The 18091-nt window shown below is 48.2% G+C and overlaps 1 pseudogene; it reads left to right on the forward strand.

Moving 5' to 3' along the window:
* Nucleotides 1-16372: 16372 nt before the first annotated feature.
* Nucleotides 16373-16548, forward strand: LOC130872332 (U1 spliceosomal RNA; annotated as a pseudogene).
* Nucleotides 16549-18091: the final 1543 nt, after the last annotated feature.

Raw genomic sequence — 18091 nt, forward strand, 5'->3', positions numbered from 1 at the left:
TACTCTGTGCTAGAAACAGTCAAAGTCCACTCTGCCTGTTATTTTGAAACCTGCAACGAATTGTCAGTCATCCATTCCCTACTTGGCTGTCAAACCTTAGGAGTTTTGCATTACATGGTACTACGCCCCATACCGTACTCGTTACTCTCGGGGCTTTTTAAATAGCAGACACAGGCTCTAACACACACATTGCAGCCTCAAGGACATGAATGTTCACACGCAAGGTAATTTAACCTCACATGAATTTGAAGTTATGCTCAATGCTAGGGATGTCTCAGGATCTGCCAGACAGAAAGATGCCACTTTACCATGGTCTTCTGTGTTGGTGTTCTGTCACAGACGGAACACCTGTGATAACGAAATTTAAAAAGTTCTTCTTGCCAAAGTTTGAGAGGTTTTGATCCCTGTCGCTTTGGTTCTGTAGGGGCAGGGTATATCGTGCGGTGGTAGAGAAGGCCTGCTTACCTCATGGCAGCCACGAAGCAGAGGAGGGACTGAGCACACCCCAGGCACCCTCCTTTTTCCATTAATTCCTGTTTCCTAAGCGTTGGTTCCGTTTGCCAGTGTCTTAGTTACTTTTCTATTGTTGTCAAGAGACAGCATGACCAAGGCAACTTATAGAAGAAGGCATTTAACTGGGGACCTCCAGAGGCTCAGAGGGGCATCGTGGTGGGGAGCAAGGTGGCAGGCAGGCAGGTTCTCTTCCACAGGACAGAGGCAGAAAGAAAGCCTGAGCCTGGCATGGCTTTGAAACCTTAAAGTCCCTCAGTGACACACCTTCTCCAACAAGGGCACACCTTCTAATCCTTCCTAAACAGTCCCACCAACTGGGAACCAGACATCCAAACATAGGAACCCAGGGGGCCATTCTCATTCAGACCTCCACACCAAATAAACTAAGGTCAACAACCAAAGCTTCAACACATGGGCATTTGGAGGACGTCTCAAACCCGAGTGATAGCTACATCTTTTCTGATTCTTCAAAGTTCATTAAGACTAAAATTTGGCCAGGCAGTGGTGCCACAAATCTATAATCCCAGTACTTGGGAGGCAGAGTCAAGCGGATCTCTGTGAGTTCAAGGCTACCCTGGTCCACAGAGAGAGTTCCAGGACAGGCTCCAAAGCTACACAGAGAAACCCTGTTTTGAAAAAGAAAACAAAAAAAAAAGACTTAAGATTTCACACCACCAGAGAATGCTCACACCGTCCCCTTATTGGATCAAGGACATTTCCACACTGTGGGGATAGAGCCGTGACTTTGCACACGCTAGGCATGTCTCTGCCACTGAGTCATACCCCAGTTCAGGTGTTAACAGAGACTGCTTCCAGCTCTTTGCACAGTGCTCTTGCTATCTAAGGTCAGCATTTCAAAGACGGTGGTCCATTTGACCTGGGGACAGATACCAAGGAGTTACTATTTACTACACAGCGATGCTCTGCAGGCATCTGCTTCCATGGAGATATCTTTACGTGTCCTTTGGGACAGACACTGTAGATCCTGGTTGACATTTTATCACAACTCAGTAGAAACTCTGAGAAGCGAGCAAGAATGATTTGGGGGAAAGAAGGGCTTCTTTCACAAGTATTCTGGAAGTGATATACTTTTATTTCGAGACAGAGTTTCTCTGTGAAACAGGCCTGGCTGTCCTGGAGCTCACTCCGTAGACTAGGCTGACCTTGAACTCGCAGAGCTGTCTACCTTCCAGTGCCGTCACTGCCCAGCAGGCTTATGGATCTTAATGTAAATGATATAGTAGGGGAAGCTCATTAGGACATAAAGAAAACCTTATGGGGACATCAGAGCTAAGCAATATGTGTTAATGTCATTGTCCTCCAAAACTGGACTAGGGAGACACTGCAGTCAGTAAACTCTCACAACACCGGTGAAGGACCTAAGTTCACTCCCTGAATCTACATTAAAAAAAAAAAAAAAAAAAAAAGAGGGCTGGAGAGATGGCTCAGAGGTTAAGAACATTGCCTGCTCTTCCAAAGGTCCTGAGTTCAATTCCCAGCAACCACATGGTGGCTCACAACCATCTGTAATGAAGTCTGGTGCCCTTTTCTGGCCTGCAGACATACACACAGACAGAATATTGTATACATAATAAGTAAATATTTTTTTTAAAAAAAAAAGACCTCATGACTTGAGGTAAAAAAGAGAGAGAGAGAGAGAGAGAGAGAGCCAGACATGGTAGCCTGGCCTTGAAATCTCAAAGTAGGCAGAAGGATCCTTGAGTCTCACTGACCAGTCTAGCCTAATCACGGAATTCCAGGGCAATGAGAGACCTTGTCTCAGAAAAGGTAGGTGACTGATGGAGATAGCATTGCAAATTGACTACCGACCTCCACATGTACCTGTGCACATGTGAGCACACACACGCACACACACACACCAAACATGAAAATCATGAAGCAGGGCTATGGGTGTGGATCAGCAGCAGAGCCTCTGCCTAACACGCATGAGCCTCTGAGTTCTATCCCCCAGGTTTCCTGTTTGTTGCCCTCACCCCTCCCCACCCCCTATCCCGTACCACCACCACCCAAATAAACCCTGGAGCCTCCTGAGGTGAAGAAATGGTTTCTGCCTGCAATGTCCATCGTCAGGTGCCCGAGCTGCCGTTTGAAATGTGGTGTGCCAGACTGAGGGGTTAACGTTTTGGCTTTCATTCAGGTGACCACATATGGCTCAAGCCTGCCAGTCAGGACAGTACGGTTTTCATCTTTTGTGACTTACCACTTAGGGCCCAGGAAAGAGGATTGTGTTCTGGGGGTGCTGACTGATTCTCCAAGGAGAAAATGTGTAAATACGACACCACTATGCGCGTGGTGCACATACATACGTGCAGGCGAGATATTCATGCACATAAAATCATTTTTGTTTTTGGAAACAGTGTTACTCCATGTAGTTCTGGCTGTCCTGTAGGCCAGGCTGGCCTTGAACTCAGAAATTCACCTGCCTCTGTCTCCCGAGAGGTGGGGTTCAAAGTGGATGCCACCAGTGCCCCGCTAAATACTTTTTAAGTGGATACTATCTGCAGTGTAGGCGAACAGAGTTTGAGAAAGAAAAACAGACAAATTTGAAAAAGAGAATTATCAGAGAAACAATTCCAGAAATCTAAAAAGTAAATGTTGAGATTAAAAATCCCTGGTGAGAGTTGCAACTCAGTGGGAGCCCTTACCTAGGCACGTGAAAGGCCCCAGAGAGCAGACAGAAGTGAGGGGAGGAAGAGGAGGAGGAGGAGGAGGAGGAGGAGGAGGAGGAGGAGGAGGAGGAGGAGGAGATCATGCCAAAAGTGCTCACTGAAGGGCTGGAACAGTTCAGTGGTAGAGCCTGTTCTTAGCGCCCTTGAGGCCCTGGGTCAAATCTCCAACACCAGATATAAAAAGGGCTCCCTCATTCTCCACTGGAATACTGAGGAAAAGAGGGGGCTCCCACACCAAGCAGAACTGCATACATTTGTTCAAAGACTGGGCGCAAACACATTGGTGCAGCCCTGTCTGTAAAAGCTAAAGCCCACTGCAGTCAAAAGCCCATCAACAGTAAAATTGCGCAAATTAATTGTAGCATGTTCATGTGACGGATCAGGAACGAATGAGTTGTGTGCCCTGGGTGAATCTGACAGGCTTAATGGGAAATGAGAGACGGGAGCAAAAAAGCATGTTTATGATTCCACGTCTACAGAAATTCAGAAGCCGAGCAGCAGACCCAAAATGCTAGAGATGATTGACAGTGGTTAGTACTGGGGTTGCCTGGTGGCTGCTGCAGGCTCCTGGTAGCTGTCTATTACAGGATCCCATTGCTTGTTTTTGTAAAAAATCCATCAAGGCGCTAGTTATGACCTGTGCTCTCATCTGTAAGCATGTGCTTTTCCAATAAAAACCACACTTTTTAAAGTTCAACTCATGGTGGTAAAATTTAGAGCCCACTCACAAAAGAGATTCTCAGAGCTTTGGGTGCAGCCGGGTAGGGCAGCCGAGTAAAAGCATCACAGCAGAATAAAGGGCACGAGGGGAAGAAGGGGGAGAGAATGAGCGAGTGAGTGACTTAGAACCTTGTGAAGGTGATCCTGGAAACCGAAAGATAGGAGAGAAATGCCATAACTTTTGGGAGCTGAGTTACACCTCACCTACCAGGGCACCAGTAAAATAAGGGTATTTGATAAGAGACAGTAAGAAATTTACCACCATTTCTGAGGAAGCTTCTTGAAGGCCTATCACCAACATAAGAGGACGTTCAGGGAGCCTAGGAAACGGGGAATCGTGGTGAGAGGCTCCGCGGTGGGTCTGTACTTGCTGGAGCAGGGCACCAGAGCTTCTGAGAGGTGACCCCTGTGTCCACGGGAAGTAAGGATTCGTCTAGAAGGCCTTCTGATAGGTAGCGTGTGGGAACCTAAGCAAATGGAAAGCAAAACGATTACCACTTCTGGTAAGAAAACAGAGCAAGGAATGCTATAGTAGATTTCCTAAATTTATAAAAAGCTGTGCATTTTCAGTAGAAAACAGTTTGGTTTTTTTATAAAATGAAGGCAAACATCATTAATGAGCTGTCTGGTTTCACATCAATTGGCCCATTCTGGAGTCCTTTGGGAAGGGGCACCTCATTAAGAAAATGCCCCACCAGGTTGACCTAAGGACAAGCCTACGAGCGCATTTTCTTTATGGATGTGGGAGGGCCCAGTCCATTGTGGGAAATGGAGTCCCTAAGCAAGTCCTGGGTGCCGTGAAAAAGCAGGCCAAGTGTAGGGAGTCTTTCTCTGTCCCACCAGCCCGCTCCCAAATAATGAAAGACACAGAGACTTATTAATTAAGAAGGCCCGGCCTTAGCTTAGGATTGTCCCACTCTTAAAACTTAAATTAACCCATATTTGTATTAGTCTACCTCCTACCATGTGGCCTTTACCTGTCTCCCATTCTGTGTGTCCAACTTGCTCAGCGTCTCCATGGTGTCTCTCGCGCGCCTAGATTCATCATATCCTACTTTCTTGCTCTCTGTCCGGAAGTCCCACCTATACCTCCCGCCTAGCTACCGGCCATTCAGCTAAACCAATCACAGCAATATATCTTCCCACAGTGTACAAATATCCCACAACAACTGAGCAAGCCACAGTGAGAGCCCTGGGGAGCGAGCCGGTGAGCAGCCTCCTCCATGCCTCTGCGCTTCAGTTCTTGCCTTGAGTTCCTTGACTTCCCTTGAAGGTAGAATGTGAAATCATAAGCTAAGATAAACCCTTCCTCCCCAAATTGCTTTTGTTGTTTTGTTTTGTTTTCTTTTTCTTTTCTTTTTTTTTTTTTTTTTGGTTTTTCGAGACAGGGTTTCTCTGTGGCTTTGGAGCCTGTCCTGGAACTAGCTCTGTAGACCAGGCTGGTCTCGAACTCACAGAGATCCGCCTGCCTCTGCCTCCCGAGTGCTGGGATTAAAGGCATGCGCCACCATCGCCCGGCTTCTTTTTTTTTTTTTTATCATGGAAATAGGAACCCTAAGACACCTGCTTCCTTGAGACAATCACTGTGGCCATCCTTAGGCCTTACATATACCCAAAAACCTGAGTATTCTTGCATGTTGCATACACAATGCTATAAGATAAACAACTTTTTAAAAAGGTTTAAGACTTATTTTTTTATTTCGTAAGTGTTTGCCTGCATATAGGTCTGCAAACCACATGTGCAGTGCCCACAGAGGCCAGAAGAGGGTATCGGATTCCCTAGAAGTGGATCCATAGACAGTTGTCAATCATCTTGTAGATGCTAGGAATTGACCCCAGGTCCTCTGCAAGAGAAGTCAGCACTCTTAACCACTGAGCTATTTTGCCACCCGCCCACAACAAAATTTTAAACATATTAGCTTTACCCCATGGGCAATTTGTCATGCAAATGTACATTCTTTACAGTTTGCTGTTTCCACTTTTTAAAATGTATGTGTGTGTGTATGTTTGTGTGTGTGTGTGTGTAGGGCAGCGACAACTTTCCAGAGTCAGTTATCTCTTTCCACCTTTACGTGGGTCCTGAGGATTGAACTTGGGTCATCAGGCTTTTGTTCACTGAGCCATCTCCCCTGCCCCATTGTTTCCCTTCTTTAGGTAGAGGGACGGATGTAACTTCACAGGTGGGTTCCGGTCGGCCCCAGGCAGCCAGCATAACCAGTGCACAAGTGCAGAGCAGTTGAAACCGAGGCCACGTCATAGACTAGGCCTTTGGTGGGTAAATATGGTCTCTCCCTCCCACACCTCAATATTTCTCTTCTGTACATTCGTAAGAAGGGAAGCCGTGGGATGGGAGTGCCTTGCTGTGTTCCTATTATGTGGTAGAACTCTCTTTGCTGCTGTCCCTCTGCTTTTACTGGTTAGCGAGTGGTCAGTGGCCCAGCATCGCCCGCCTCACAGCCATCTGCAAGAAGACATCACTTCGGGTATTGCTGGTGTTGGGGGCGGGGGCAGTCAGAGCGCGTGCGTGCCCCTGCAGCATGCTAAGCGCGCAGTTTGGGACCTGGTTCTGAGACCTCTGCCAAGTGTTGCCAGTTCCGGTGTAAGGTGACCAGAGCACATAAACTCACCAGTGCTGACTTTCAATGGATGTTCTCAGCGTTAAATAAAACCTAAAAGTCATGAGCGCCTGGCTTGCTTTTCAGTTGTTGCCTGCGAAGTGGTGCAGAAGGAGGGGGCAGGTTTGGAGTCTACTACAGAAGGCGTCCATTGCTGGGGCGAAGAACTCAAGTCTTTTGAAGTTAGACACATTGGACTCTAAACCTGACTCTATGTCCTTGAGAACGTCAATTCCTGAATCCGAATTCCTTTAACGGAGTAGGAAGAGGGTACCATACATTCTTGCTTGTGACTACTTAATGGCTGTTAAGAGGCCCAGGCAGGATAAAAGTTTGAGACTAACTTGGGTTTTACAGCCAGCTCCAGCCAAACTGGAGTCTCAGAGCTTTAAGGTCGGGGAGGGAGGGGAGAAGGAAGGCAGGGCTGGTGTATTGTGGGGCACAGGGTCCAAGCTGAGTTCAAGTTAGCTGGCCTGGCTTCTTTCCCATCACTGTGTGTCGAAGCCTTCTCTTCCATCTGCCCTTCATAGTGGCCCAGACATCAAGGCGACTCTGACTCTGGGGGGTGTCGGAACAGAAACAGTCAGCTCACCCTCATTCAATGTCCTGCTGCCTGCCAGCAGACCCCGGAGGCCGCACTCCCTCCCTGGCTTCTGGCTATACTTGGGGTGGGGCGGGAACAGCCTTTCACTAGAGAAAATAGGATTCCCTCCTTGCTGTCTGAAGGGCAAGATGAGATGTTGAGGGCTCTGGTCCTGGCCTCACCTCTGGCCTTCCTCTCTGGGGAAAACAAAAGTCCTCCTAGAATGGAGCTTCTTTTCTTGAAAATGGAAACCAAGAGATCCAAGCCTTGAGTCCAGCAACTGCCTCCACAGAGGCTGCCTTCCTTTCTTGGCTCACTTCCCAACTTCTTCCCCTACCTCCCTGGAAAGGAAGAAGGTAGCTGGTCCACACTGGTCCCTGCATCCAGTGGGGACCCTTGAGCATCCGGGCACAACAGTGCAGGCTGCAGGTTAGGAAGGCCATTGCACTGTCTCAGTCAAAGAACATAGGCAGATCGTGTTGCAAACACAGTCAGACATGAACAGCCAATGGTGGCAGAGACTTCAGCTGATCATGATCTGAGATCCTGACCCAAAACAGTGCCAGGTGCTTCTAGAAAACAGCAAGGGAACTAAAGATAACCAGGAAGGCCTTGTGCGGTGATGGACCATGGACTTTGGGGTCAGAGAGGCCAGGAGCCCTGGGCTGTCTCTGAGTAAGTAGAATTGTGGCAGTCCCTGCTCTCCTCCTGTATTCAGGTCTTGCTACAAGCCAAATGCCCCATTCTTCCTAGATAGCATCTCCCAGCAGAACTATAAAGCAGGTCTATTATTATTCTTGTCTTATAGGTGAAGAACCTGAGCCTAGTTAAGTGATGCACTTACAGGGAACCCAAATCTCATTTCTCTGATGAGTCTCTCAGCCTTCATTGCTCCTCTACAAAATGAGAATTATACACACACACACACACACACACACACACACCAGAGCTGGAGAGATAGCTCAGCGGTTAAGTGCACTGACTGCTTTTGCAGAGGACCTGGGTTTAGTTCCCAGTGCCCACATGGCAGCTCACAACCATCTATAACTCCAGTTCCGGCAGATCTAACACTCTTCTAGCCTTGGAGGACATGGCAGCTCATGGCACATACACACACGCAGGCAAACATGCGTGCACATAAAAGAGATCTAAAAATATAAATTTTTAGATGCTGTCTCAGGCTGGGATTGTAGCTTAGTGGTAGAGCACCTGCCTGGCTTGGACAAAGCTCCAGGTTCAATTCCTAGCTCCACGAAAGAAGGGCTACTAACTCTTGAAGTCGGAAGAATGGTGAACAAACCCCATGAAAGTCAGTAGGTGCTCTGTGGCTGTAAACAGATTTTTGGTTTTTTCCTCTCTCCCATGGGTCAGGGTCTTTTCCTCCTAGTACAAGGGACAGAAGGCCTGGAAGTCACCACAGTATTCACTAATGTGACACCATGGATGATGCCGTGTAGCGCTTAGTGACTGGGGTGATGTTCCGGCGACTTCGTTGTGTGACAGTCACCGAGTATACTTATAAAAGCTAAGACACTCCCTGCACTGTAGTCTTAGGTGGCAGTTGTCCTGTCCGGTTGTTGTGCATCATTTGAGTAGCTGGGTACAAAGATGATGGCGTGTGTACTCCTGAGATGCTGCGGTGAAGGTGGGTGTGGATGTGTGTGCGTCCTGGTGATTCTCAGGCAAACCATGGCACAGAGTCCTGAAGCAGAGAAAGATTGAGTAGATGACGACAAGATGTTACACAGCCACTACAACATTCATGAAACTAAAACAAAACAGAAAGTATTTGCAATATTAGGTTAATAAAGCCAAAAGCACAGATTACAACTATATAAAGTATAGACAGGAGACATGGAAGGGAACTGGAGAGTTTAAAGTTCTCTAGAAGTGGTTGTGTCATGCTGTGGTGTGGCCAGCGAGGACAAGGTAAGCGGAAGGAGCTGGTGTGGAGGCCTTCCAGCCCCACCAGTGGGCGTTGAGGACCCACTCCACACTCCTACACTCAGGGCGGAAATGTATCTTTTGGAAATAACCCGAAATGAGTATCAGGCTTCGAGAGCTTTGCCACACGCTGATAGCTGTGGTTGGGATGTGGTTTCCATCTATCCCCCAAAGCTCCATGTTCTGAAATTTCATTCCCACTGTGAGGTATTAAGCGTGCGAGAAACAGCCCAGCTACAGTGTTCAGAGGTACGGTCTTGGGGAAGGATTAGGACTAGTAAAATCATCAGAGTAGAGGTCCCTTCGATAAATCCTTGTGGCGAAGAAGAGGGAGCAAGAGCAATTACCACACACACACACACATATCATTGCCATATGATACCCTGAGCTGTCCCAGACATTACATATAGAGAACATCTCTACATGTCTGTGAACCCTTGAACCTCCAAAGCTAAGTGAACCCCTTTTGTGTACAATGTCACCCAGATTTGGGTATTTGATGCTTGGAATGAAAACCAGGCTACAACACTGACCTATTTTCCTCTGTGACGCTAGCAAGGTTTCATAGTCCGGCAATTCGAAGTTGCCTTTCCAAGCGAGGCAGGAGAGCTTCGTGCAGCAGCTTCAGGCCTTGCTCAGCCAGTGTCAGGCAACATGAAGACTCTCTGCACTAGAATAGGGCTGTGGTGCTTAATCTCCAGTGAGATTATTTCATAAAATATTGATCTTTACTTTGCACGGAAAGAAGATAGGTCATGAATAGAAAATGTACGCAAGAGTGAGAATTCTTCGGTTCCCTTAGTCCATAAGCGTGCAAAGTAATGAATGAGGCTATTTCACAAAACAAGACTGACTTCTACAGCTCCCACTGGGAGAGGCAAGAGCTGGGAAGTCATTCTTCCTTGGTGTTCCCATCCTAGGAACCGGTGTTCCAGGAGCCTTTCCCTGTGGACTGTGCAGGGAAAGCTGCAGACGGTGGATGTCCTCCCCACACTACCTGTAGGCTCCTCTTTCCCTTCCTCTCCATCCTGCTCTTCCCCCTCCCCCCTTCTCTTTCCTCACCTCTGCCCCTCCCTCACTATACCTGGGTTTTTAGCATATTCCTGTGCTGCTGCAGACCAGCGTGTCCCTGAGGTATTGCTGTCTCCAGTAGGAAGCAGCAAGGTCATGATGCCTGAGATGGCCCGCAGTTGTGTGTCCCTGGCAGCAGTCCCGCACCAAGTCTCCACCTTCCCTTGGATTCACTGTGACTCTTGACCTGCCTGCTCTGGAGCTGGAATAGCAGGGTAGTGCGAGGGCAGTGCTCCCAGAACCGAAATCCTGATTATAGTCTCATTCGCATTCTGCGGCTCACTGAGCTGTTTTGAGCAAGCCAGCAAATTATTCTTGATGTTTGCTTCCTGAAGAAACACTGAAAGATCTTGTAAAGATCAAAAATGCGGGAGGGGGAAGCGTGAAGGGGGGGGGCTTAAAAAAAACCTAAATGCAATGCAACAATTAAACAGCTACTGATTCTCACCCACTTAGATCAATAGACTAGGGAGACAGAAAACAGGCATGGTGGAGCACGGGTGTAATGTCAGCACTGCGAAGCCGAAACAGGGGAGTCTCAAACTGAGGCCAACCTAGACTGTATAGGAAATCTCAAGCCAGCCCCCTTGTTCACCCCACTGACAAAAAGATAAAAATAACAGTCAGCGGGCAAGGTTTGAGGAAGCTGGAACCTGTATACTTTCCCGGTAGATGGTGCCACTTTGCAGCTGGGTGTGACAGCATGGTCACTCCTGGACACATACCTATTTCAAACTCAGCTGCACAGAGAACTGGACGTGGATGTGTGTGTATTGCATAACCAACCCGAGTGTACATCAGGTGAGGAGCTGCCGCATCTTTGCACATATGGGGTCCAGGAACCCGGACTGCGGGCAGTGAAGGAGTGAAGAAAGGACAGACAGATATACATTCAGAAAAGCTGGGATGGGATGGCCTGTGCTTGCGCTAATGGAGGTACAGGGTGTTTGTTATACCCCGTTGCACAGGGAAGTGGGATGGTTGCATTCAGCTGAACAGAGGCTGTGTTATTATACGTGGGCAAACTGGTGTAATCTTCATACACAGCTGAGCAAGGAAGGAGGCAGCAGGAACAGCGCAGTGGGGCAGCAGTTGTCAAGCCAGGAGAAGGGAGGGAGGAGATGAGGGTGGACACTTTCTGACACTGTCAGCATTCACACTTGGACCAAAGAAGGCTTTGCCGCCCCCCTGAGTCTCACCCAGGGAAGGTTTTACCACTCCCGTGGGGCTGAGACTTTGGGGTCCTTGACCTGGCCGTGCCCATGCCAAACCACACACTTTCACTTAGGACTTCACTAACTCCCTACAGTGAGCGGCTAAATAAAACACAGACATCTGCACAATCAAAGTATTAGACAAGAGAAGGCTGCAGATGCTGTAGATGATGCAGATGCTGCAGATTCTGGAGAGGTGACTCGGTGGTTAGAGCGCTGGCTGTTCTGCAGATGGCTGTAGATGATGCAGATGCTGCAGATGCTGGAGAGGTGACTCGGTGGTTAGAGTGCTGGCTGCTCTGCAGATGCTGTAGATGATGCAGATGCTGCAGATGCTGGAGAGGTGACTCGGTGGTTAGAGCACTGGCTGCAGATGCTGCAGATGCTGGAGAGGTGACTCCGTGGTTAGAGCGCTGGCTGCTCTGCAGAGGACCTGGGTTCCAGCATTCATGTGGTGGCTCAGCACAGCCTGTAGCTCCAGTTCCAGGGACTCTGGTTCCCTCTTTCGGTTTCCTCAGGTACTCTATGCATGTAGTGCACATTCATACATCAGGCAAAACATCCATACACATCCAGGAAAAATAATTTCTTTTTTTTCTTTTTTTTTTTTTTTTTTGGTTTTTCGAGACAGGATTTCCCTGACTTTTGGAGCCTGTCCTGGAACTAGCTCTTGTAGACCAGGCTGGTCTCGAACTCACAGAGATCTGCCTGCCTCTGCCTCCCAAGTGCTGGGATTATAGGCGTGCGCCACCACCGCCCGGCTCAGGAAAAATAATTTCAAATGAGAAAAAAAATACAAATGCTCAGATATTCAGCAACAAGCATAAGCCTTGACAGCATGATGCTGAGTAAAAGAAACCAGTCACAAAAGATCCTGTGCTGGGGGCCATGTACAAGAACTATCCAGAACAGACATAGCTGTAGAGATAAGTAGATCAATGGTTGCTAGGGGCTGGGAGGGGAGGAACAGGTACCAACTGCTCAGAGGTTCAGGATGATGATGTGGCCAGATTGATTTGTCAGTGGACTCTGGGTGTACTGAATACTGAAGTCTGCACTTTAAATGGAGAAATTACAACTCAGGGCACAGCTTGTAATCAAAGATGTCTCACAACCTGTTGACCAGGCCACAGGTGCCCTCACTCTCAAGTTCATGACCGTCAGAGACACCAGTGTCCCAACTCAGACACTACATGTTAATTGTTTGAAATAAAATGCCAGAAGGAAGAGTACAGTGCATCCTTTATTTTTAGTGTGTGTATATATGTGTGTGTGCGCACACGTGCGTGTGCATGTGTGCACAGGGGCCAAAGAGTGTGCAGAGGCCCACAGAATCCAAAAGAGGAAACCAGATTCCTAAGAGCTGGGGTTCCAGGCGATTGTGATCCACCTGACTTTGGGTGCTGGGGACTGACTTTGGGTCCTCCGGGAGAGCATTCTGTGCTCTCAGTCTCTCCAACTCCTGGGGTAGTTGTTTAATCCCCGAAGCAGGTGCTTATGGAAGAAGAGGTAGGGAGCAATGACGAGTGGTCACATGTTTGGCAGCAGTCTTAAGCAAGAGCCAAAAAAATGGGCTAGGAAAGGGTCCAGCCGCAAGCACGTTAAGAGACTTCAGGATATCATCAAGCCGTGCTGCCTCCCAGACGCCCTTGGCGACACAAAGGGTGCATCAGCAGCAGGAACTGAGTCACAGGAGCGACTCAGCAGGCAGGACTGTGTGAGAACAGCTGGAGACCAGAGGGACTGCCTACATTCCCCTTTGTGTGAGCAGAAAGGAAAGGGAGGGAAGGGAAGGGAAGAGGAGGGGAGAGAAGAGAAGAGAAGAATGGCAAGAGAGCCAAGAGCTTGGCAGAACCTGATGCAAAGAGCAGTTCCAGAAAGCGTGGAGTCAAAAGGGCGGTGCGAGAAGGCAGCATCTGTGTCTACCTGGCGGCTCGTTTTCCTCTCTTAGCCTTGCACATTGCAACCTGTCAGAGGTCGGACCTTTCTGGCTGCAGGTGGAGTCAGTCTTAGGATGGTTCAACTAACGGTTTCTCAGCTTCACCCTGGCGTGAAGGTGATCAGTTCTTGGAAGCAGTCATACTTCAGCTTTTGAGTTTTGATCTTTTCCCAAGCAGACATCCTGCCGGATGATGCTCTTCTGAGGTAGGGGTAGCTGCGGCAATCTATGGCTTCCGGTCAGCCTTGTGCTCCCGAGAGAATGTTAGGAAACATTGAATTACTCTCCAAGTTCTTCGGCTGGGAAGTGACTGGGCCAGGACTTGCACCCATCTGACTTCAGAAGACCACGCTGCAGGCCACCATAATGTCTTAATGAAATGTAGTATTGGAAACCAGCGTAGTGATATGGATGCAGGAGGACCATGAGTTTGAGCCCGGCCTGGGCTCAGAGAGAGATCTCGTCACAAATAAATAGCAGTAATAATAGAAAAGGAAGAGGAAGGTAAGGAGGAGGAGGAAAGAAAGAGAAAAGAAGATGGTTGACAGGGATGGTACGTGAGAGGCTCAGATGGCTGAGCGTCCTCTGGATCAAACCGTCCACTCAGCGAGCTGTGTTTCTCATGTGGCTCACAGAAAGCCAGAGTGAGCATGAGAGTGTAGTTATGGCTTCCAGCTTTCTCCTGTTGGTTCTGCTAATGAGCTGCCAACCAGTCAGGTCTCTGTCCTCAACCTTTCTCCCAAAAGACTCTCAGTCTGGGTCTCCACCCTCCCCTCCCCCCTCACACACTCTTTTGGACCTCCACACTACCCCTTCCCTTTTCCTTCTCTCCCTCACTCATAGAAACTGAACCTAGGGCCTTGGACATGCTAGGGAAAACGTCTTTTCTGGGCTGTCCCCAGTTCCCTTTTCCTTTTTATTTTGAGACAGTCTTGGATAAATTGCCCAGTCAGGTCGTGAACTTTCCACCCTCCTCCCTTAGTCTTCTGAGTAGCTGGTCTCCAGCACCAGGCCTCTGATGGAAAACGACGCAGGATTTGAGACACAGAAACACCAAATAGCAGATCTTAGCAGTTTGAACTTTAAAAAGTTCCCAGGGATTGGTGTTCAACAAAATTGCATGGGTCCCCTCCCTACTGAGAGACTCTTCAAGAGGAGGAGAAGCTCAGTATCTCAAAGCTGGAAGGGAAGCCTTCCTGGACCAGAAGTGCCATCAAAAGCTGGGATCATCTCAGAAGTGCAGACTTCTGAGTGCCACCATGTCACCCTCCACCAGACATTTCCCAGGACATTCTGAAACCCGCTAGAGTCAGCCTCAGAACTAAAGCCTGAATTTGGATAGGATGCCACATTTACCTTTTGTTTTGGAAAGAAGATTACAGTTCTGTTTCAGCTTCAATTTTTTTTTTTTTTTTTTTTTTTTTTTTTTTTTTTTTTTTTTTTGGTTTTTCGAGACAGGGTTTCTCTGTGGTTTTGGAACCTGTCCTGGAACTAGCTCTTGTAGACCAAGCTGGTCTCGAACTCACAGAGATCCACCTGCCTCTGCCTCCCGAGTCAATTTTTAAAAAGTTTGTTTTCATGTTTTGCATACAGAGGCTTCCTTTGAGAGTTTATAAATTTAGAGGAACAAAAGTTCGAACCTAGTATAATATTCTTACCCTCCTACATTTCTTATTACTTTTTAGACAGGGTCTCTATGAAGACCTGGCTTGTCTTGAACTCACAGAGATCCACCTACCCCTGTCTTCTGAGTGCCTGATTACAAGCAGGTCACTGCATTTGGCTCTTTTCTCCTCCTCCTCCTCCTCCTCCTCCTCCTCCTCCTCCTCCTCCTCCTCCTCCTCCTCCTCTCCTTTTCCTTCTTCTCCTTCTTCTCCCTTTTCTCCCCCTCCCCCTTCTTCCTTCCCCTCCCCTTCTTCCCTTCCCCCTTCTTCCCCTTCTTCCCCTCCCCCCTTCTTCCCCTTCTTCCCCTCCCCCTTCTTCCCCTTCCCCTTCTTCCCCTTCCCCTTCCCCTTCCCCTTCCCCTTCCCCTTCCTCCTCTTCCCCTTCCCCTTCCCCTTCCCCTTCCCCTTCCCCTTCCCCTCCCCTTCCCCTTCCCCTTCCCCTTCCCCTTCTTCTTCTTCTTCTTCTTCTTCTTCTTCTTCTTCTTCTTCTTCTTCTTCTTCTTCTTCTTCTCTTCCTCTTCCTCTTCCTCTCCTCTTCCTCTTCTCTTCTTCTCCTCCTCCGCTTTCTTCTTCCTCCTCTTTTTGTTGGTTGGGGGGATTGAGACAGGGAACAGGGTTTCTCTGAGCATCCCTGGCTGTCCTGGAACTAGCTTTTATAGTCCAGGCTGTGGTCAAACTCAGAGGTTCACCTGCCTCTGCCGGGTGCTGGGATTAAAGGCGATCACCACCACCACCCGGCTCTCTCACCCTTTTTAACATGGACTAAAGTTATTTTTCCTCATAACTTCAACAGGGACAAAGGCTGTAACTCCCTGGCACAGTGCTTGCCTCACAGACTTCAGGCCTCATGCTTGTGGGGAGGGCATTGTGTGTGTGTTGTGTGTGCTCTTGTCAGTCTTAAGTATTCTCTGGATTCATTTGTGAAACGCTGACCAAGCTGACAAAGGCACTTCTGTGTGTATGTATGTATGTATGTGTGTATGAATATGTGTGTATGCATGTATATGTATGTGTGGGTATGTATTTACCAATGCACAAATAGATAAACTAGAAAATGCTTGGGATATTTATTCATTTTGATGCATAGGTATTTTTTGCTGCTTGGGTATATTTTCGACAGCTGTCAAAGATCCCTTTTTCAGTCTATTAGCTTCTTTAGAAACTGAACAGAAAGCTGATGCCACCAGTGACAGAGGCCGGAAGCGCGTCTCCAGCTCTCGGGGTGTCTTCATGATTTCTGAGGTGCTCCTTTCCCTGCAAGCCTTTGAGTCAGTACTCTCACTGGGGAGCAGAGAAGGGTTTGTTCAGGCCAGCGTTCCCTAAATGATTCTCTGGCAAGATGTCAAAGGGTGTTTCTCCAAGAAAAGGGTCTGTGATCAATGTATTTGAGAAATGCTGCCTTAAAGAAACGAAGAGCATAGACTTACCTGGCAGGGGCCTGCCGTGATCACGAAGGCCGCTTTCCCAGGGCGAGGTTCCTCCCTTGCACTCCCGTTGCGCCAACTCCAGCAATTTCGCCAGATGCGGAAACTGCATAATTTGTGTGTGTGTGGGGGGGGATGACGGTGACAACGGCTTGTTCAAACCTTCCCCTGAAAAGAAATTTTAATTTAAAACTGGAGTCATATCATGACCTCTTAGGGCTCCTCCCCCACCCCACCCCTTTTCGGTCTCTCTGTGGTTTGGAGCCTGTCCTGACACTCGCTCTGTAGACCAGGCTGGCCTTGAACTCAGATCCGCCTCCCAAGGGCCAGAATCAAAGGCATGCACCACCACCGCCCGCCGGGTTTTTAATATAGTAATACACACTGCACACCTCTGAGAGTGGGTATGTAAAATAAAGCATTTATCAGCCCTTTTTTTTTTTTTAAACACAATCTCGGTGTGTAGCCTTGACTGGTTTGGAATTCCCTATGTAGACCAGGCTGGCTTCAAATTCACAGATCCACCTGCCTCTGCCTCCAGATAGAGCTGGGATTAAGGGTGTGCACCAAGACACTAGGCAGCCAACTTTAAATTTTTTTTAATTTATTTTAATTTTATGTGTATGGGTGTTTGCCCATATGTATGTTTGTGCACCTGTGCATACACAGTCTGAGAATGTCGGGTCCCCGGGGCTGGAGTTACACATGGATGTGAGCCTCCATGTGGGTGCTGGGAACTGAACCTGGGTCTTCTGCAAGAGCAGCCAGTGCTCTTAACTGCTAAGCCTCCTTTCCAGCTCCTTAGCTTTTTTTTTTCTCAGCTTTTTTTTTATTATTATTATTTAAAAAGAAAGAAAGGACAGCATCAAAGCGCTGTTTCTAAGAACGTTTTTCAGCATTGACACAGGAACAAGTGAGTTTTATGCTTCCTGTGATGGGAAATTATGCAAAGACATTTTACCAAGAAATCCTTTCGATGATTAGCTTGTAAAGCATCCCACCAGCTGGTTTTAGTGCCTTGACGCTGAAATGTAGTCCCTGGATATATGCAGTACGAATCCAGGTGCCTTTCTGCTCTAGAGAATTCTTTCCGTGGATTATGGAGACACTGCTTTTGGAGTGATGTGTTTCAGCAATTTCGATGCAAACAAGCACAGCAGATATTATTCAAGGAAGCTTTCTGCTAAGACATATTAGCAGGTGACGCTAGGCAGCGGCCAGGTAACGGTGGAACATCGCCGGTGATCACGCAGCGTCCCTTCTCTGGGCGAGGTTTGTTAAGGTTAATGAATGTAGAGGAGGCAGTGGAGAGCCCTTCGTGCTCATGCGTGCATGTGTTCTCAGCATGAGGGGGCTGAGGCAGGAAGATTTTGCCATCAGGACCAGCCTGGGCTCCAGAGTAAGACCCCGGTGTTTGTTTGTTTGTTTAAAGGCACTGGACGGAGTATGTACTGATCTTTGTTGTCTGGCACACAACAAAAAAGGTTGCAAACAGCGACTTCAGATGAGGCCCACCTAGGATGCACGGCTCTGTAGGGCAGCCTGGGCTGACACAGAGGTGCAGTATGGTGTTGGTGTCCCTGAGCTCAGGGCATCTTCCAGATTCTTTGGCTTATACTGATAGAATCTGCTTCCCTGTTGTCTACTGAAGCTCTCTTCCTCCCTGGTTATCTGTAGGAGGGTAGCACTCTCTGGTCCTAAAGCTGCTAGTGGG

The sequence above is a fragment of the Chionomys nivalis genome, chromosome 3 (assembly GCF_950005125.1).
Source record: "Chionomys nivalis chromosome 3, mChiNiv1.1, whole genome shotgun sequence".
Lineage (NCBI taxonomy): Eukaryota > Metazoa > Chordata > Mammalia > Rodentia > Cricetidae > Chionomys > Chionomys nivalis.